Source organism: Salvelinus fontinalis, chromosome 31 (assembly GCF_029448725.1).
Source record: "Salvelinus fontinalis isolate EN_2023a chromosome 31, ASM2944872v1, whole genome shotgun sequence".
Taxonomy (NCBI): domain Eukaryota; kingdom Metazoa; phylum Chordata; class Actinopteri; order Salmoniformes; family Salmonidae; genus Salvelinus; species Salvelinus fontinalis.
In genome coordinates this window covers 25,687,450-25,710,073 of record NC_074695.1, presented here as the reverse complement: position 1 = coordinate 25,710,073, position 22,624 = coordinate 25,687,450, and positions in this window count along the sequence as shown.

The window sequence follows — 22,624 nt, the reverse complement described above, 5'->3', positions numbered from 1 at the left end:
ATTCTGGAAGGAAACGGATCCTGGACGTGGGAGGAGATTGTGGCTGGAAAGGATCGCCTGCCGTGGGATCAGGTGGAAGCAGCGAGGAAGGCAGAAGCAGCTAGAAAAGGGGACCAGCGTTACACAGGGTCACGGCTGGCAAGGAAGACCGGGAGGCCACTCCCAATTTTCTGGGGGGGTGGCACACGGGGAGGTTGGTGGAGCTAACTCCCCGTGCTCACGGTAGCGAGCGTGGTACTGGTCAGGCACCGTGTTATGAGGTGAAGCGCACAGTGTCTCCAGTGTGCGTTCACAGCCCGGTGCGCTATATTCCAGCTCCCTGCATCGGCCAGGCTAGAGTGGGCATCCAGCCAGGACGGATTGTGCCAGCACAGCGCTCCTGATCTCCGGTGCACCTCTTTGGTCCAGGGCATCGTGCGCCGGCTCTGCGCACTGTGTCTACGGTGCGTCTCCACAGCCCAGTACGTCCTGTGCCAGCGCCCCGCAGTTGCTGGGCTAGGGTGAGCATCCAGCCAGGAAGGGTGGTGCCAGCTCTGCACTCTAGACCTCCAGTACGCCTCCACAGTCCAGTACGTCCTGTGCCTCCTCTCTGCACTCGTCCTGAGGTGCGGGTCATCAGCCCGGTGCCACCAGTACTGGTCCCACGCATCAAAGCCTCCAGTGCGTCTCCACAGTCCAGAGCTTCCGGCGACAGTTCCCAGTCCAGAGCTTCCGGAGACTGTTCCCAGTCCAGAGCTTCCGGAGACTGTTCCCAGTCCAGAACTTCCGGCGACAGTTTCCAGTCCAGAGCCTCCGGCAACAGTTCCCAGTCCAGAGCTTCCGGCGACGTTTCACAGTCCGGAACCTCCAACAACAGGCCACAGTCCGGAACCTCCCGCGACGGTCCCCAGTCCGGGGCCTGTGGAGAGGGTCCCCAGTCCGGAACATCCAACAACGGGCCACAGTCCGGAACCTCCAGCGACGGTCCCCAGTCCGGGGCCTGTGGAGAGGGTCCCCAGTCCGGAACCTCCAACGACGGGCCACAGTCCGGAACCTCCAGCGACGGTCCCCAGTCCGGGGCTTGCGGAGAGGGTTCCCACTCCGGAACCTCCAACGACGGGCCACAGACCGGAACCTCCAGCGACGGTCCCCAGTCCGGGGCCTGCAACGAGGGTCCCCGGTACGGGGTCGGCGACGAGGGTCCCCGCACCAGAGGCGCCACCAAAATGGGGGGAGCCAGAAGGGGAGCGGGGTCTGCGTCCCGCACCGGAGCCACACCGAGGTAGATGCCCACCCGGACCCTCCCCTATAGTGTCAGGTTTACGGCCGGCGTCTGCACCTTTGGGGGGGTACTGTCACGCCCTGACCGTAGAGATCTTTTTATTCTCTATGTTTGGTTGGTCAGGGTGTGACTCGGGTGGGAAACTCTATGTTCTTTGTTTCTATGTTTTGGCCGGGTATGGTTCTCAATCAGGGACAGCTGTCTGTCGTTGTCTCTGATTGGGAATCATACTTAGGCAGCCTTTTTTCCTTTTGTATTTGTGGGTTGTTGTCTTTGTTAGTGGCATTATAGCCTAAGTAAGCTTCACGGTCGTTTCCTTGTTCTTTGTTTTGTTGGCGACATTTATCAGTAAAAGAAATGTACGCTCACCATGCTGCACCTTGGTCCAGTCATTTCCCTGACGACGATTGTGACAGTCTCTCTATTATGCATGGGAATAGTTGGGAACAGATCTCCAAAATTAACTCACTTAGAGCTGATTTCCTAGTGCTTTACGGTCTTTAATGTCAAACAATTAATATTATTTCATTTTTAGCGCAGAAAACTAAAATTAAACTACCCGGGGACCGTTAGTTGTGGAACTGTGTTGTAAGGTGTCCAATCAAAAACGCATCTGTTGACCAATTGGTCAAATAATATGTTAATTCGGGAAGATCCTCAAAACAAACCAATGGTACAAACGTTATGTCTCTATCATAATCCATTCAAAAGTTATTAGAGTTTTTACCCTTGTAAGATGGAATTAGGGTGACTAAATCAATGGCCAGAGAACAGATGTGGTCAACAATGTGGATAATTGCATCATGTCAGCTAGGCTGGATTCTGTGCAAGAATTAAAGGAAAGATTCCCCATTTCTGAATATTATATTGTTGTTGTGCATGGCGTAGCAGTCAGACGTCTTTGTCCTCGTCTTATCGTGTCCCGTGTATATATATTTTTATATATTTTTCTTCGCATATCTTTTTTAAATTTTTCTAAACCTCAACTTCAAAATACTCTCCTGCAACCCGCCTCACCCAATGTGGTATGGATCTGCCAATTAGCCTGGAGCTAGCCCATGCTAGGCCCATCTCCCGGCTAGCTGAAGAGGTCCATTTGCCACTCCTTGGGGTACAATACCTATTTTGCCAATTGGCCTGGACCCATTTTACTACCGGTACAGAGCCCCGTCGATCCTTCACGACTAGACTACCGCCGTAATCTGCCCGAGGGGGTTCTTCAACTGGCTCCTACGTCCCGACATCCCCTGAATGCCCATCTGGTAGCCTGCTAGCCGCGGCCCACTAGCTGTCTAGAGCATATCGGACTGTTAGCTGAATAGGTCCATCGGCCAATTTCTTGGGCCACTATACCTATTTTGCCAATTGGCCTGGACCCCTTTTGCTACACGGAGCCCTGCTTATCCATCACGACTGGTCTGCCGACGTAACCGCATGAGGAGGCTCTGCACGAGGAGGCTACAACAGACCTCTTCCATTGCAACGTCCCTCTAAAGCCCTTCTGCTAGCTTGCTAGCCACGTGCCACTAGCTGTCTGAATCGCTGTGTCTCCAGCCAGACTAACTACTCACTGGACCCCTATGATCACTCGGTTACGCATGCCTCTCCCTAATGTCAATTTGCCTTGTCCATTGCTGTTCTGGTTAGTGATTATTGTCTTATTTCACTGTAGAGCCTCTAGCCCTGCTCAATATGCCTTAGCTAATGCTTAAGTCCCACACCCCACACATGCGGTGACATCACCTGGTTTAAATGGTGCTGTAACCGTAAAAGCCTTGGTTTCATTTATGTTAACAATAGAAGCCTCCTCCCTAAGTTTGTTTTATTCACTGCTTTAGCACACTCTGCCAACCCGGATGTCCTAGCCGTGTCTGAATCCTGGCTTAGGAAGACCACCAAAAACCCTGATATTTCCATCCCTAACTATAACATTTTCCGACAAGATAGAACTGCCAAAGGGGGCAGAGTTGCAATCTACTGCAGAGATAGCCTTCAGAGTTCTGTTTTACTATCCAGGTCTGTACCCAAACAATTCAAGCTTCTACTTCTAAAAATTCACCTTTCCAGAAACAAGTCTCTCACCGTTGCCGCTTGCTATAAACCACCCTCTGCCCCAAGCTGCGCCCTGGACACCATATGTGAATTAATTGCCCCCCAGCTATCTTCAGAGCTCATGCTGCTAGGTGACCTAAATGGGGACATGCTTAACACCGTGGCCATTCTACAATCTAAGATTGATGCCCTTAATCTCACACAAGTTATGACTGAACCTACCAGGTACAACCCCAAATCCGTAAACACGGGCACTCTCATAGATATCATCCTAACCAATTTGCCCTCCAAATATACCTCTGCTGTCTTCAACCAAGATCTCAACGATCTCTGCCCCATTGCCTGCATCCGTAATGGGTCTGCGGTCAAACAACCACCCCTCATCACTGTCAAACGCTCCCTAAAACACTTCAGCGAGCAAGCCTTTCTAATCGACCTGGCCCGGGTATCCTGGAAGGATATTGACCTCATCCCGTCAGTAGAGGATGCCTGCTTATTCTTTAAAAGTGCCTTCCTCACCATCTTAAATAAGCATGCCCCTTTCAAAAAATGTAGAACCAGGAACAGGTATAGCCCTTGGTTCACTCCAGACCTGTCGGCCCTTGACCAGCACAAAAACATCCTGTGGCGTACTGCATTAACATCGAATAGCCCCCGTGATATGCAACTTTTCAGGGAAGTTAGGAACCAATAAACACAGGCAGTTAGGAAAGCTAAGGCTAGCTTTTTCAAACAGAAGTTTGCATCCTGTAGCACAAACTCAAAAAAGTTCTGGGACACTGTAAAGTCCATGGAGAATAAGATCACCTCCTCCCAGCTGCCCACTGCACTGAGGCTAGGAAACACTGTCACCACCGATAAATCCACAATAATTGAGAATTTCATTTTTCTATGGCTGGCCATGCTTTCCACCTGGCTACCCCTGGACCCCCCACAGCAACTCGCCCAAGCCTCCTCATTTCTCCTTCACCCAAATTATGTTCTGAAAGAGCTGCAAAATCTGGACCCCTACAAATCAGCCGGGCTAGTCAATCTGGACCCTCTCTTTCTGAAATGATCTGCCAAAAATGTTGCAACCCCTATTACTAGCCTGTTCAACCTCTGTTTCGTATCGTCTTAGATTCACAAATGTTGGAAAGTTGCCGCGGTCATCCCCCTCTTCAAAGGGGGAGACACTCTAGACCCAAACTGCTACAGACCTATATCTATCCTACCCTGCCTTTCTAAGGTCTTTGAAAGCCAAGTTAACAAACAGATTACCGACCATTTCAAATCCCACCGTACCTTCTCCGCTATGCAATCTGGTTTCAGAGCTGGTCATGGGTGCACCTCAGCCACGCTCAAGGTCCTAAACGATATCATAACCGCCATCGATAAGAGACAATACTGTGCAGCCGTATTCATCGACCTGGCCAAGGCTTTCGACTCTGTCAATCACCACATTCTTATCGTCAGACTCAACAGCCTTGGTTTCTCAAATGACTGCCTCCCCTGGTTCACCAACTACTTCTCTGATAGAGTTCAGTGTGTCAAATCGGAGGGCCTGTTGTACGGACCTCTGGCAGTCTCTATGGGGGTGCCACAGGGTTCAATTCTCGGGCTGACTCTCTTCTCTGTATACATCAATGATGTCGCTCTTGCTGCTGGTGATTCTCTGATCCACCTCTACACAGACGACATCCTTCTGTATACTTCTGGCCCTTCTTTGGACACTGTGTTAACTAATCTCCAGACGAGCTTCAATGCCATACAACTCTCCTTCCGTGGCCTCCAACTACTCTTAAATGCAAGTAAAACTAAATGCATGCTCTTCAACGACCGCTGCCTGTACCTGCCCGCCCGTCCAGCATCACTACTCTGGACGGTTCTGACTTAGAATATGTGGACAACTACAAATACTTAGGTGTCTGGTTAGACTGTAAACTCTCCTTCCAGACTCACATTAAGCATCTCCAATCCAAAATTAAATCCAGAATCGGCTTCCTATTTTGCAACAAAGCATCCTTCACTCATGCCGCCAAACATACCCTCGTAAAACTGACCATCCTACCGATCCTTGACTTTGGCGATGTCATTTACAAAATAGCTTCCAACACTCTACTCAACAAATTGGATGCAGTTGTCACGTTCCTGACCTATTTCTGTTAGTTTGTTATATGTGTTAGTTGGTCAGGACGTGAGTTTGGGTGGGCATTCTATGTTTTCTGTTTCTGTGTTGGTTTATTGGGTTGCCTGGTATGGCTCTTAATTAGAGGCAGGTGTTTGGCGTTCCTCTAATTAAGAGTCATATTTAGGTAGGCGTTTTCACAGTGTTCGTTGTGGGTGGTTGTCTCCTGTGTCTGTGTATATGTTTGCACCATACGGGACTGTTTGCGGTTTGTTCGTTTTATGTAGTCTGTTCCTGTTCATTGCGTTCTTCACGTTATATGTAAGTTCGTCGTTCAGGTCTGTCTGCATCGTTTATTTGTTTTGTTTGTTTATGCAAGTTTAGTTTGTTTTTCCGTCGTGTTCAATAAATCATGTCATTTCACTACGCAGCGCCTTGGTTTGATCACTACTCCGCCTCTTCTGATGAAGAGGAGGGGGACTGCCGTTACAGAACCACCCACCATATCTCCAGAACCAAGCAGCGTAATGTCGAGCAACGGGAGAGTTTACAGGACTTGTGGAGTTGGGAGCAGGTATTTAACGGAGAAGGACCATGGGCTAAAGTGAATCACCGTCCATGGGAACAGCTGGAGGCAGTTCGGAGAGCGGAGGAGAAGAGAGAGAGGAACAGGCGTTATGAGGGGACGCGTCTTGCACGGAAGCCCAAAAAGCCCGTGAGTAACACCCAAAAATTTCTTGGGGGGGGGATAAGAGGTAGTGGGCCAAGGGCAGGTAGGAGACCTGCGCCCACTTCTCAGGCTAACCGTGGAGAGCGGGAGTACGGGCAGACACCATGTTACGCAGTAGAGTGCAGGGTGTCTCCTGTACGTGTGCATAGCCCGGTGCGGGTTATTCCACCTCCCCGCACTGGTAGGGCTAGATTGGGCATTGAGCCAGGTGTCATGAGGCCGGCTCAACGCGTCTGGTCTCCAGTGCGTCTCCTCGGGCCGGCATACATGGCACCTGCCTTACGCATGGTTTCCCCGGTTCGCCTACATAGCCCGGTGCGGGTTATTCCACCTCCCCGCACTGGTCGGGCGACCGGGAGCATTCAACCAGGTAAGGTTGGGCAGGCTCAATGCTCAAGAGAGCCAGTACGCCTGCACGGTCTGGAATTTCCGGCGCCACCTCCCCGCCCCAGCCTAGTACCTACAGTGCCTACACTACGCACTAGGCTACCAGTGCGTTTCCAGAGCCCTGTTCCTCCTCCACGCACTCTCCCTGTAGTGCGTGTATCCAGTTCGGTGCCTCCAGTTCCGGCACCACACACTAAGCCACCTGTGCGTCTCCAGAGCCCTGTACACACTGTTTCTTCTCCCCGTACTAATCCTGATGTGCTTGCCCTCAGCCCGGTGCCACCAGTGCCGGTACCACGCACCAGGTGTAGAGTACGCTTTGAGAGTCCAGTGTGCCCTGTCCCTGCTCCCCGCACTAGCATGAAGGTGCGTGTCCTTAGCCCGGTGCCTACAGTTCCGGCACCACGCACCAGGTCTACAGTGCGCCTTATCCGGCCAGAGCCATCCGTCTCCCCAGCGCCATCTGAGCCATCCGTCTCCCCAGCGCCATCTGAGCCATCCGTCTCCCCAGCGCCATCTGAGCCATCCGTCTCCCCAGCGCCATCTGAGCCATCCGTCTCCCCAGCGCCATCTGAGCCATCCGTCTCCCCAGCGCCGTCTGAGCCATCTGTCTGCAATGAGCCTGCAAAGCCGCCCGTCTGCCATGAGCCTGCAAAGCCGCCTGTCTGCCATGAGCCTACAGAGCCGTCCGCCAGACAGGAGCCGCTAGAGCCGCCCGCCAGACAGGAGCCGCTAGAGCCGCCCGCCAGACAGGAGCCGCTAGAGCCGTCCGTCAGACAGGATCTGCCAGAGCCGCCAACCAGACAGGATCTGCCAGAGCCGCCAACCAGACAGGATCTGCCAGAGCCGCCAACCAGACAGGATCTGCCAGAGCCGCCAACCAGACAGGATCTGCCAGAGCCGCCAACCAGACAGGATCTGCCAGAGCCGCCAACCAGACAGGATCTGCCAGAGCCGCCAGCCAGACAGGATCTGCCAGAGCCGCCAGCGAGCCATGAGCGGCCAGAGCCGTCAGCGAGCCATGAGCGAGCCATGAGCGTCCAGAGCCGTCAGCGAGCCATGAGCAGCCAGAGCCGTCAGAGAGCCATGAGCGTCCAGAGCCGTCAGCCTGCCATGAGCGTCCAGAGCCGTCAGCCTGCCATGAGCGTCCAGAGCCGTCAGCCTGCCATGAGCGTCCAGAGCCATCAGTCAGCCATGAGCTGCCCCTCAGCCAGAAGCGGCTAGTAATCCAGAACTGCCCCTCAGTCCAGAGCTGTCTCTCTGTCCGGAGCTGCCCTTCAGTCCGGAGTTGCCCCTCTATCCTAAGCTACCTCTTTATCCTAAGCTACCTCTTTATCCAGAGCTGTCTCTCTGTCCGGAGCTGCCCTTCAGTCCGGAGTTGCCCCTCTATCCTAAGCTACCTCTTTATCCTGAGCTACCTTGTCCCGGAGCTGGACTTTATCTTGGTGTTGCCCCTTAAATTAGGTGGGGGAAATAAGAGGGTGGTCATGATAAGGGGTAAACGTAAGCTGGGATTGACTATGGTGGGGTGGGGACCTCGTCCAGAGCCTGAGCCACCACCGTGGTCAGATGCCCACCCAGACCCTCCCCTAGACTTTGTGCTGGTGCGCCCAGAGTTCGCACCTTATGGGGGGGGGGTTATGTCACGTTCCTGACCTATTTCTGTTAGTTTGTTATATGTGTTAGTTGGTCAGGACGTGAGTTTGGGTGGGCATTCTATGTTTTCTGTTTCTGTGTTGGTTTATTGGGTTGCCTGGTATGGCTCTTAATTAGAGGCAGGTGTTTGGCGTTCCTCTAATTAAGAGTCATATTTAGGTAGGCGTTTTCACAGTGTTCGTGGTGGGTGGTTGTCTCCTGTGTCTGTGTATATGTTTGCACCATACGGGACTGTTTGCGGTTTGTTCGTTTTATGTAGTCTGTTCCTGTTCATTGCGTTCTTCACGTTATATGTAAGTTCGTCGTTCAGGTCTGTCTGCATCGTTTATTTGTTTTGTTTGTTTATGCAAGTTTAGTTTGTTTTTCCGTCGTGTTCAATAAATCATGTCATTTCACTACGCTGCGCCTTGGTTCGATCACTACTCCGCCTCTTCTGATGAAGAGGAGGGGGACTGCCGTTACAGAAGTCTATCACAGTGCCATCCGTTTTGTCACCAAAGCCCCATATACTACCCACCACTGCAACCTGTACGCTCTCGTTGGCTGGCCCTCGCTTCATACTCGTCGCCAAACCCTGTGTACTGTGTAGCCTGCAGAACGTTACATCCGTTTATATATATATATATATTTTTTAATCTAATAAAGTAAGATGTACGCTTACCACGCTACACCTTGGTCTACGACGAGCGTAACAGGAAGACAGAGGGAGAGAGATGGAGAGAGAGAAACTGAGAGAGATAGACAGCAGTGTAAATGTACTTAGACTTGAGTATTTCAACAACTCTTCTCTTCCAACTTGTTAGGCAATCACATGTGCCGGTATATTTCACTTGTCACCCCAAAAGCCAATTCCTCCTTTGGCTGCCTTTCCTTACAGTTCTCTGCTGCCAATGACTAGAACGAACTGCAAAAATCACTGAAGCTGGAGACTCATATCTCCCTCACTAACTTTAAGCACCTGCTGTAAGATCAGCTCACAGATCACTGCACCTGTACATAGCCCATCTGTAAATAGCCCATCCAACTACCTCATCCCCATACTGTATTTATTTATTTATCTTTCTCCTTTGCACCCCAGTATCTCTACTTTCACATTCATCTTCTGCGCATCTATCACTCCAGTGTTTAATTGCTATATTGTAATTACTTCGTCACTATGGCCTATTTATTTCCTTACCTCCCTTATGTTGCCTAATTTGCACACACTGTATATAGACTTTTTCTACTGTATTACTGACTGTATGTTTGTTTATTCCATGTGTAACTCTGTGTTGTTGTATGTGTCAAACTGCTTTGCTTTATCTTGGCCATGTCGCAGTTGTAAATGAGAACTTGTTCTCAACTAGCCTACCTGGTTAAATAAAGGTGAAATAAAATAAAATAAATAAAAATCTCTGACCTATGACCTATCTATTACCTGGGCCATTTAATGTTTTAATGTGTATCTGAGCTATTGCTGTTCAAGTAGGCAAAACATCAGCTGTTATGATGTAGCATTGCGATAAAGTCGCTGTCACTACACTGGAAGTCAATACCGGCCGATGTCATAACGCGGGAGCTGGTCTTCTCTCGAGAAATGTTATTTGTCTGCCTCTTCAGTCCATGATGCATTGTAAGCAGTGGAGGCTGCTGAGGGGAGGACGGCTCATAATAATGTCTGGAACAGTGCAAATGGAATGGTATCAAACACCTGGAAACCATGTGTTTTATGTATTTGATACCATTCCACTCATTCCACTCCAATCATTACCATGAACCTGTCCTCCCAAATAAAGGTGCCACCCACCTCCTGTGATTGCATGGTGCTGTTGCATGGTGCTGTTGCATGGTGCTGTTGCATGGTGCTGTTGCATGGTGCTGTTGCATGGTGCTGTTGCATGGTGCTGTTGCATGGTGCTGTTGCATGGTGCTGTTGCATGGTGCTGTTGCATGGCCATTGTGAATGTCAGACTGCGCTCTGCGAGGCACATCAAATCTGCAGGTTGAACATGTTGAGATTGTAGACCCTTAAATTGTTTGGTGATTTTACAGCTAACTAGCTACTTCATATGCTGATATTGACTTTGGTAATATTGTGTGTAGCTATGTTTGTTAGCTACTGTATCTATCTATCTATCTATCTATCTATCTATCTATCTATCTAGCTATCTAGCTAGCTATCAAAAGATTTTCACAACAATTTCCACGTTGCTACCAACCTTATTATAATAACAAAATTAAGTATTTTCGCACAAAAAAATATTGTTCTCACATATTGTTGTTATTTAACACTGTAAATTATAGGAATTTGTGTTTTTGCTCACTATCCCGTTGAACTTGTCATCTTTCTTCTGGAATCCGGAGGACATAAAACAATATAGAGGTAAGATGGATATCGATTTTGAGACATGACATGTAGTATTTTCATGTTTTAGTATACGTTTTCAAATTCATTCAAAATTCCTGTTCTTTTTTGAAAATTTCTCACAAAACAAGCGTATCTGTGAAATGTCAATGGAGCACTGATCATATAACATGCTTTTTATTTTCAAAACCTTTTACATTTAAATCAGCTCATGTCATGATAATTTAGCTTTTTGCAAATCGCAGAAACAACTTTAAAGACAAAGACCACAAAATGTAAAATCCTCAAAAGTTGTTACAGAGCTTGGTCCTTATTATCAGATGTAATTAGGTTACGAAACCTGACTTTTTGCATATAATGTTAACATTATATCTGAATTTTCACGTTCCATTTTTGGAACACTCCACATTACCATATTTTCACGTGTAGTTTCATGTTATCACATGTTGCTTTACATGTCGTCACATAATATTACATTAACTTCACATAATATCACATTAACTTCCTATAATATCACATTAACTTCACATAATATCACATGTGAATTTCACACTTAATTTAATATCACATTTTCATATAATATCATGTCACATGAACACGTGTTTTTGGAACAACTAATGTTTTATGAAAAATGTATGTGGTTTTTCTCTAAGGGATGTTAGAGAAATACTCCACTGAATGATTCAGAACATGAATAATCATATTTGTCTTGGTAAAATGTATTTTATAACATAAGGAAGTGAGATTTCATCACCAAATTTGGTTTTCAGAGTGGGTGGACACCCTAAAGAATGTTGCTGATCTAGGATCAGTTTTGCCTTTTATTATTCATCATAATGAATGATGAGGAACTGGTCCTAAATCAGCACCAGCTTTGTGAATTCTCGCCGTTGTCTATTCTCCAGTGTAATATTTGTGTCGGGAATACTGTACAATGAAAACAATATGCTGCTGAGTATATGTGTAACAATCAGAATACTGTTTGAAAACAACAGACTAGTCCCTCCACTCCACATGTGCTGCAGCGTGTGTGTGTCAGTGTGCATGTGTATGTATCAGAATACTGTTTAAAAACAACAGACTAGTCCCTCCACTCCACATGTGCTGCAGCTGCATCTGACTGATGTTTGTCTTTAATTGGTGTTTGGAGAAGCAGCCAGTGTAAATGAAATGGTTTCTCCACAGGTTTCACTTCTGAAAGCCCTCACATGGGAGATTTGGATTATTACACATGAATTATGAATTGCTGGACACACCAGCAGGTTGACCACCTCACAGCTCACACACACACACACACACACACACACACACACACACACACACACACACACACACACACACACACACACACACACACACACACACACACACACACACCTCACAACCAGCAGCAGTCTGCCACAATAATAATAATACGTCCCGTGATTGGACTCAACAGTGTGTGATGATGAATATTGGGCCCACCACTGACTGTGACTGGTCAGCACTCCTACAATACATCACAATGACCATGAAAGGGCCTAATCAAAACGTCAATAATACAGCCTATAAAAGAGCCTTTTTGATGGCAGGGTGATTGTCCCAATTCATGCCTCTCTCTCCACTGCATCACGTCGATAAAACCCACAACAAAGAGAACAAATACAGTTCTGTGTGGTTCAGTGTGTGATTGTGAGTGAGCGAAGAAGAGAAAAACCTGCATGTGTGTGTGCCTCTCTTTTGTTTCCCTCACCTGGTTGCTATGCAAACATAGCTAAGCCAGGAGCACCTGGACTGATGGTCAATTGGCTCCTAGTCCTATTTTGAGGCTGAGCAAATTCTCCCATCCAGCAGTGATGAAAAGACTAACAGTAGCCAGGTGGTAATCAGTAGCTAGGTGAGGCGAGGTGAGGCTGGCAGCATAAACACACTCCTGGATTTACATGTGGAGCCAGCGCCAGGTGTGATTCAGCATAGAGATAAGACCATAGAGTGGCTCATGTCATAGATCCCCAATCCTCCAGAATGGAACATTTTGGCGGCCATTTTACTAGGGCAGTATTCTATGTGGTCACACAGAGATACGGTCCATAACTTTTTCAATAGCCTCTATCATAAGTAAGCATTTTACTGATAGTTTACACCTACTATTTACAAAGCATGTGACAAATAACATATATATATATTTTAACTTGATTATTGTTCCTAGAACTTATCATAGCCCCTTTGTATAGGGCTCTACAGCCTTCAGTTGATGCAGTGTTTGATAGTGGTGCACACATGTCAACTGTGGTATTCTGTTTGAAAAGACAGTGCTCTTGATCAATGTTCCCTCAACATTTTTTCGGCACTGAGCAAATGTCAGGTCTGCTGAGCGCAAACTTGAGCGTTGTGAAAATGTTGTGCAACTTCCATCGCGCGTTTACTGTGAGCACCGAGGCTGTACTGCTTTAAGTTACAGTTTAAACAGTGGCCATTAGGTTACTGAGGCTATTTGATCATAATGTAGGCCTACCAGAGTGACCTACCATCAAAAACTATGGAGAGTAATAATAACAACAACGCAAGTCTATAGATACACTTTCCTACTCATTCATTACTGCTGCAGTGCTTGTTGTACTCATTCATTACTGCTGCACTGCTTGTTGTAGCGCTGAGTGGAAATAGGAAGAATGAGCATTTTATGGCTTATAAAAGTGTTGAATACAAAGTGTTGACAGTGCTGAGTAAGAACTTAAACATGAACTCACTCATAAAAACAGCAGCTCTTTACTGTATTTGTTGACAGTCTCTGTCTAGTCATGGTTTTAAACGTTTTCATTTTGCTTTAGATTTCTTATACCTTATACCTTTCTTATACCTGTGTAACGGACGTAAAATGGCTAGCTAGTTAGCGGGTACGTGCTACTAGCGTTTCAATCAGTTACGTCACTTGCTCTGAAACCTAGAAGTAGGGTTGCCCCTTGCTCTGCAAGGGCCGCGGCTTTTGTGGAGCGATGGGTAACGACGCTTCGTGGGTGACTGTTGTTGATGTGTGCAGAGGGTCCCTGGTTCGCGGCCGTGTCGGGGCGAGGGGACGGTTTAAAGTTATACTGTGCCATCAAGGCAGCAAGATTTGTGACCTGTTGCCACAAGAAAAGGGCAACCAGTGAAGAACAAACACCATTGTAAATACAACCCATATTTATGTTTATTTATTTTCCCTTTTGTACTTTAACTATTTGCACATCGTTACAACACTGTATATAGACATAATATGACATTTGAAATGTCTTTATACTTTAGGAACTTTTGTGAGTGTAATGTTTACTGTTAATTTTTATTGTTTATTTCACTTTTGTTTATTATCTACTTCACTTGCTTTGGCAATGTTAACATATGTTTCCCATGCCAATAAAGCCCCTTAAATTGAATTGAAAGAGAGAGAGAGGGAGAGAGAAAGAGAGAGATTCAGGGGCCCACTGCCAAAATAGTAACAACATCAATACACGTCGGTACAGGGGATGGACCAGCTTGAGGTAGGTTATATCAATACAGGGGACGGTTTAAAGTTATACTGTTACACCTGTAACCGGTGTGAAATGGCTAGCTAGTTAGCGGTGGTGCCCGCCACAAGGAGTCGCTAGAGCGCGATGGGACAAGGACATCCCGGCCGGTCAAACCCTCCCCGAACGCGGACGAAGCTGGGCCAATTGTGCGCTGCCTCATGGGCCTCCCGGTCGCGGCTGGCTGCCTGGAATCGAACCCGGGTCTGTAGTGGCACCTCTAGCACTGCAATACAGTGCCTTCGACCTCTGCGCCACTCGGCAGTCTCGGGGCCACTGCGCTTGCGCGCAGCTTAGAGGGAACATTGCTATTGATCAAATATAAAACATAGACATATGTGTTTCAGAAATATGAGAGCGAGATTTCATCATCAGACATTTCACATGATTACAACACAAACTCAGCAATATCGCTCTCACACGCACACACACACACCCTGCATACACAAACACACACATTCACGTATCGAAAAGGGCAGGCTCTTCAGCTGAATCTGCTAAAACAACTCTGACCTTTTCCTTCCATTGCTTTATTGGCCCCTGGCTCTCTTCCACATCGTCATGGGTGCTTCCCAAATGACACCCTATTCCCTGTATATTGCACTACTTTTTACCAGGGCCTGTCATTCAAAATAGTGTCCCCCTGCCATTTTCCATCTAGCTAGTTGGTCACCTACATGTTGCTAGCTATAAATATAGTTCAGTGAAGGCTGCTGAGGAGAGGATGGCTCATAATAATGTCTGGAATGGAGTAAATGGTAGCCAGCAGCATACCACCCTGCATACCACTGCTGGCTTGCTTCTGAAGCTAAGCAGGGTTGGTCCTGGTCAGTCCCTGGATGGGAGACCAGATGCTGCTGGAAGTGGTGTTGGAGGGCCAGTAGGAGGCACTCTTTCCTCTGGTCTAAAGAATATCCCAATGCCCCAGGGCAGTGATTGGGGACACTGCCCTGTGTAGGGTGCCGTCTTTCGGATGGGACGTTAAACGGGTGTCCTGACTCTCTGAGGTCATTAAAGATCCCATGGCACTTATCGTAAGAGTAGGGGGTTAACCCCGGTGTCCTGGCTAAATTCCCAATCTGGCCCTCAAACCATCATGGTCACCTAATAATCCCCAGTTTACAATTGGCTCATTCATCCCCCTCCTCTCCCCTGTAACTATTCCACAGGTCGTTGCTGCAAATGAGAACGTGTTCTCAGTCAACTTACCTGGTAAAATAAATAAAAAATAAATAAAATGGATTGGTGTCAAACATGTGGTTTCCATGTGGTTGACACCATTCCATTGACTCCATTTCAGTGATTATTATGTGCCAGCCTCCACTGATATAGTTATATGTCTGTCATATTGAGGTGTCTAGCTATAAGTTAAACCTGATCAATCAATTAGATAGGTGTAAGCAATTATGGTAATTTCAAATCCCCTTCACTAGGTGTCTTCGCTAGACAGACACAGAGAAAGAGAGGGGGGGAAGTGAGAAGGAAAGGATGAAAGTGAGAAAGGGAGAGAGAGGTGGGAAGAGAGTGGAAGGGTGTGATTTGGGTGGGCATTCTAGTTTTTCTATTTCTTTGTTGGCCGGGTATGGTTCCCAATCAGAGGCTATCGTTGTCTATCGTTGTCTCTGATTGGGGATCATACTTAGGCAGCCTTTTCCCACCTTTAATTGTGGGATCTTGATTTTGTATAGTTACTGTGTAGCCTGCAGAACGTTACATCCGTTTATATATATATATGATTTTTTTTTTCATCTAATAAAGTAAGATGTACGCTTACCACGCTACACCTTGGTCTACGACGAGCGTAACAGGAAGACAGAGCGAGAGAGATGGAGAGAGAGAAACTGAGAGAGATAGACAGCAGTGTAAATGTACTTAGACTTGAGTATTTCAACAACTCTTCTCTTCCAACTTGTTTGGCAATCACATGTACCTATGGGGGACGGATGGCCAGCCACACAGGAGGGTGATTTTTACTAAGGAGGAGGAGGAGGCCATGCTGACCGAGATGCAAACTACGCTTCTTCTGACGGGGAATTGTCAAGGAGGTGGACAGCTGGGCTAGTGAAATAACCTTCTGTTTATCAATCACATTCTATTATATCAGATATTATTATGATTTCAATGAATGTCATATCAGAGAGCACACAATGTTTCAATTTGTCACTTTGTGCTTAAAGGTCAGTACCTGTCTAGCCTGCCAGAAGTTTGAGAGGTCGAAGACTGTGGCGCCGGAGTTGAAGCCCATCAAAGTTGTTTCACCATGGCACATGATCAGTAAGTGTCCCAATTCAAATTTTGCCCTGATAAGTTGTTTTGGAATGGTTAATTTATTTGACCACAGCAGAGTTCAATATTATAGAATCTGTGTGTGTCTCAGTATCCTTACAAATATGAAAATCTGCAGACGGTATGACACAGATACGGATAAGAATAAAGTAATCTTCTCTCTAACACTTTAAATGTTAGGGGTGGACCTCATCGGACCCTCCATTAAATCCAGGAATGGAAACAGCTGGTGTCTGACGGCGACCAATCACTTTACCAAGTGGGTGGAGGCAATACCCATTCGCCTTAACTCTATATTCCCTTCTGTAACCCATTAGAAGGGGTGCTTGGAACCAAAAATAGAATTTAGTTTTGTATGATACCCATCAATGATGGACATCTTCAACACCCACGGTTCTCCTGCGGTCATCTTGAGTGACCGAGGTCATGAACGCTGGAACAAGTTACGGATGTTATAGGTTGTATTCTGTCAACAATGGTTTGTTTTATTTATTTTTTACAATTACTTTTTCCATGGTACATAATCAGACATATTTCAATATCTTACATTGTCAATATATATCATTTTTCTACTGTATATACAGTTATTACATATACTGTAGTCTTTCCAATGTGTGATTGTCTATTGCTATTTTTGTATAACGTACTTTCAGATCACTGATACTCCACCTGATGTGGTGGAAGTTGTCGAACCAGATCAGAACACCTTTGAGGACCACCTTCAGTCACAGACTGAGAAGGATGTGGAGGTTTATGACCAGGTAAAAATGATTGTCCACTGTTCATTTATTTTCTTTCCCTCTAAGAGATATGTAAGAAATGTACTTGTAATATGAACTATAATTTCATTTATTCCTGTTATCAATCAAGATGAAACTGAATATGGACAAGACGCAGGAGAAACAGAAGGAGAGCTACCGGAGCAGAATCAAGAAGGGGACCAAGTGCTACCACATCTGGGCGAATGACTTGGTTTGGAAGAAGGACGAAAGGAAGGCGAGACCTGGAAAACCTATTTTGCTCCTAGCTGGGGACACCATCTTTTAAGGTGAATATATAAAATGTCAGATAATAAGTATTTGCATTTGCACACAAAATAACCTGAAGCCAGTTTGTTTCCCTAACAGTGATATTTTTCTCTTTGTCTTGCTAGGGTTACGTCGGTGGAAGCCAACAATCTTCCCATCCACCAGAACCAGTGAGTTTGGATCAGTCTGCTTATCTGTGCTCTGAATTGGAGGGGGACCAGCTTGAGGTAGGCTATACCTTCCAAACGTGTTGAAAAGTACATATCTGCCATTTATAACACGGCACTAATCCATCAAATTGTAACCTGTGCGTTTGCTTTTTATGTCTATGTCTCCTATCCTGTTCACTTTAACTGTGCTCCTGTTCTCCAGGACCTAGGGGTTCTGTCCAACACCCAGACGTGGATCCACCTGATGTCCTCCACTACCTGTTCTCCAGGACCTAGGGGTTCTGCCCAACACCCAGACCCACCTGATGTCCTCCACTACCTGTTCTCCAGGACCTAGGGGTTCTGCCCAAAACCCAGACCCACCTGATGTCCTCCACTACCTGTTCTCCGGGACCTAGGGGTTCTGTCCAACACCCAGACGTGGATCCACCTGATGTCCTCCATTACCTGTTCTCCAGGACCTAGGGGTTCTGTCCAACACCTAGACGTGGATCCACCTGATGTCCTCCACTACCTGTTCTCCAGGACCTAGGGGTTCTGTCCAACACCCAGACGTGGATCCACCTGATGTCCTCCACTACCTGTTCTCCAGGACCTAGGGGTTCTGTCCAACACCTAGACGTGGATCCACCTGATGTCCTCCACTACCTGTTCTCCAGGACCCAGGGGTTCTGTCCAACACCTAGACGTGGATCCACCTGATGTCCTCCACTACCTGTTCTCCAGGACCTAGGGGTTCTGTTCAACACCCAGACGTGGATCCACCTGATGTCCTCCACTACCTGTTCTCCAGGACCTGGGGGTTCTGTCCAACACCTAGACGTGGATCCACCTGATGTCCTCCACTACCTGTTCTCCAGGACCTGGGGGTTCTGCCCAAAACCCAGACGTGGATCCACCTGATGTCCTCCATTACCTGTTCTCCAGGATCTAGGGGTTCTGCCCAAAACCCAGACGTGGATCCACCTGATGTCCTCCACTACCTGTTCTCCAGGACCTAGGGGTTCTGTCCAACACCCAGACGTGGATCCACCTGATGTCCTCCACTACCTGTTCTCCAGGACCTGGGGGTTCTGTCCAACACCTAGACGTGGATCCACCTGATGTCCTCCACTACCTGTTCTCCAGGACCTGGGGGTTCTGCCCAAAACCCAGACGTGGATCCACCTGATGTCCTCCATTACCTGTTCTCCAGGACCTAGGGGTTCTGTCCAACACCTAGACGTGGATCCACCTGATGTCCTCCACTACCTGTTCTCCAGGACCTAGGGGTTCTGTCCAACACCCAGACGTGGATCCACCTGATGTCCTCCACTACCTGTTCTCCAGGACCTAGGGGTTCTGCCCAACACCCAGACCCACCTGATGTCCTCCACTACCTGTTCTCCAGGACCTAGGGGTTCTGTCCAACACCCAGACGTGGATCCACCTGATGTCCTCCACTACCTGTTCTCCAGGACCTGGGGGTTCTGTCCAACACCTAGACGTGGATCCACCTGATGTCCTCCACTACCTGTTCTCCAGGACCTGGGGGTTCTGCCCAAAACCCAGACGTGGATCCACCTGATGTCCTCCATTACCTGTTCTCCAGGACCTGGGGGTTCTGCCCAAAACCCAGACGTGGATCCACCTGATGTCCTCCATTACTAACCACCCTTCAACTTTTCATTACATCATCTACAGCTACTGTTATTGTCATCTTGTCATTATCTGCTAAGAAAGTTTTCTTGCTCTACCATACTGGGCACATAATATGTGAGATGCACAGATGAACTAAAAACACTGGCACTGCAAACACAGCAGTGCCTGCAGTCTCCCTCTTCAAGTCCCTCTTCTGAGACTGGCTGCCTGTTGAGAACAAGTGACAAGCAGAATCTCCCACCACACAGCAATCACCTCCTCAATATTCCACACAACACAATTCGGTATTTTAGTCTATGATTACAACAAATCTGTACAAATAAATGAATGACACAGCTGTACCAAAAATTATCAAAGTTGATGTATTAAAATCTTAAATATCGTGAGGTTGGTTTTCACAGCTGTTTCACAAGGTGTCATTATTGTAAGTTGTAAAGTATCCTTTGAAGGTATTTATTTGTTTCACATGATTCATTGTTGTATCCAAGGACCTACAATAGATACATATATATTCAACCACAAGGGAGTACTAACGAGCTATGTGGGATAGAACAACATGAATCATAATAGAGGACTAGTGAAACGATATTATTGCAGTGTAGATAAGTGTAGGGCGGGTTAAAAAAAAAAAATGACAGCCAGACAAGCAAGTGTATGAATCAAATGGATTTGTGTATGAGTGGAAATTAGCTGACTTCCTGATCTGTAAGGTAAGTAACTTTAATGTATCAAGCAGATTACACGTTTTCTTTGCCATTTCCAAAACGTAGCAACGTTTAAGACATGGATTTCATGTTGTCATGTTAACAAGGTACCCAAAAGTAGTTTGAAGTAATGTTTTCATTTTATTAGCTGAACAAAACTTGTTTAAACAACGAAATTGTGGAGGAAATCTGTTATTTTTCATTTTTTTAAACAACTAATTGACTGATATCGGTTCAATAATTTGAATTCCATGTCATTGTTTTTTTTCCTGTAACCTCAATGTACAGTTTCTATCAAGATAAATCCGATCAAGCCTGAACTGTGCGATGTAGGTCAGTTGTAGTTTCCAGCAGGCCAATATCCTACATAGTTTAGCACAAAAACACATGGTAATTAACTACAATGATCATAATCCATTGCGTGCCCACTACAGCTGGTATTCAGCAGTCATTAAAATCATTATTTACTTTGAAGAACTACTAAATTTGTGATTTTGTCAGATGGCACAGACAGCAGCTCTATAAAGATGAGATTATGATTTGGAATGAATTAAAGTCATCAAATAAAACAAATGTTATACACAACAACTGAAATATTTTATTAAAGTAATGTGAATAAATTATGGTAAATAAGTGATAAGCAATAATTGGCAGTCTCTACTATCATGGGACGTTTATTAATTGTTTTATTCTGTGTTGTTACACATTATGCATAGAACATTTAAAATCTAAACCGAAATCAAAAACTGTGATTATTATTATTATAATCAAATAGGACCAGAGACCGTGTGTGTTTGTGCGTGTGTGTGTTTATAAGAGCTCTACACCTCCTACATCCTTCCCATCCCTGACATAACACACACAGAGGGGTGTGAAGGAGAGCTGTCTAAGCAGAGACAGATCCTGAGCAGAGCCCAGATCTCAATCTCTCTCTTTCTCTCTTTCACTCTCCCTCTCTCCCTCTCTCCCTCCCTGCACCAGACACAGCCTCATTGTTATTCAGAGTAGCAAGCAACAACTGGAGCCAAATCTGTCCGCTCTCCACTCTTTAATTTGCTATCATCCCTCCTTTGTTCATCATGGCCTCAAATCATGTATTTCGTCTCCAACACCTCAATGATAGAACAACAGGATGTTCTCTCTATCAGAAGGACCCCGTGATCTTGTGGAGCTGTGACGTAGCATCAGGATGGAATAAGGTGGAATAAGATGGCTATTGATCCCAGTTTCATGTGTACTCTTGAAGGCACTGAGTCATTATCAGATGACTGTCTGTATTACCATGTTGTGGTAATGGTTTGGACTGGTGATGACCATCTCAGGTCTCTTCGGGACTGCATACTATTCTCTTCCCACAGCCATGGGGTCTGTTTAGCCATAGCAGCAGTAGCAGACCGGAGGAGACATTCTATCATTTCTAAGCACTAAGATGACTAGCAATACACTACATTACTAAGAAAGTGAGAGGGCCAAGGCTTTCTATGAAAGAATATCACCCACAGCACTCTCTCCTTCTGCATGAGAGAAAAGACCATGTCACATAGAGAGGCCATACCATATACCATCAGGCTTAGAGATCACATCAGGAAATGTAAATAACGATAACCTCAACCAATGTCCCATTCTTCACTTCCTGTGTGAGGTAGGCTAGAGAGGGGAAGGCAGAATGGCAGTATTTCATGAGAGTTGAAGGAGAAGGAGAACTAGAGGGGGATAGTGAATGAGAGACAGACTCAGTGAGCATAGCCTTGCTATTGAGAAAGGCCGCCGTAGGCAGACATGGCTCTCAAGAGAAGACAGGCTATGTGCACACTGCCCACAAAATTAGGTGTAAACTGAGCTGCACATCCTAACCTGCCAAATGTATGTCCATATTAGAGACACATATTACCCTCTGAATTACACAGATTCACAATGAATTCGAAGACAAACTCCCATATCTTTTGGGTGAAATGTGCCATCAAGGCAGCAAGATTTGTGACCTGTTGCCACAAGAAAAGGGCAACCAGTGAAGAACAAACACCATTGTAAATACAACCCATATTTATGTTTATTTATTTTCCCTTTTGTACTTTAACTATTTGCACATCGTTACAACACTGTATATAGACATAATATGACATTTGAAATGTCTTTATACTTTAGGAACTTTTGTGAGTGTAATGTTTACTGTTCATTTTTATTGTTTATTTCACTTTTGTTTATTATCTACTTCACTTGCTTTGGCAATGTTAACATATGTTTCCCATGCCAATAAAGCCCCTTAAATTGAATTGAAAGAGAGAGAGAGGGAGAGAGAAAGAGAGAGATTCAGGGGCCCACTGCCAAAATAGTAACAACATCAATACACGTCACTGCTCTTCTTCACACATGACTGAGAGAAGGGAAGGGCCCTGCAGAGATGACAAATCATAGCCAGTGCCGAGACCAAAGCACAAATGGGAGACATGGAAATGGAAAACACCCACTAAAATACATAAACACATACAAGAATACATGGTGTGAGTCTTCTGTCCACATCAGCCTAGCAACGTACACTGGCCATGTGCAAGAATGAGCACAATCAAGGATGCCCATTCCTTTGCTTTTTGTTATCATGTAACTACAGGAGACTGCAGGGGTTGTGGATGATGGTAGGTTGTCTAGATAAAGTAGCTCAACTAGTCAGTAGCTAGCTGCCACTGTATGAAAGCCTTGCCATATCCAGAGCCAGTCTCCTACCTCATGTGACCTG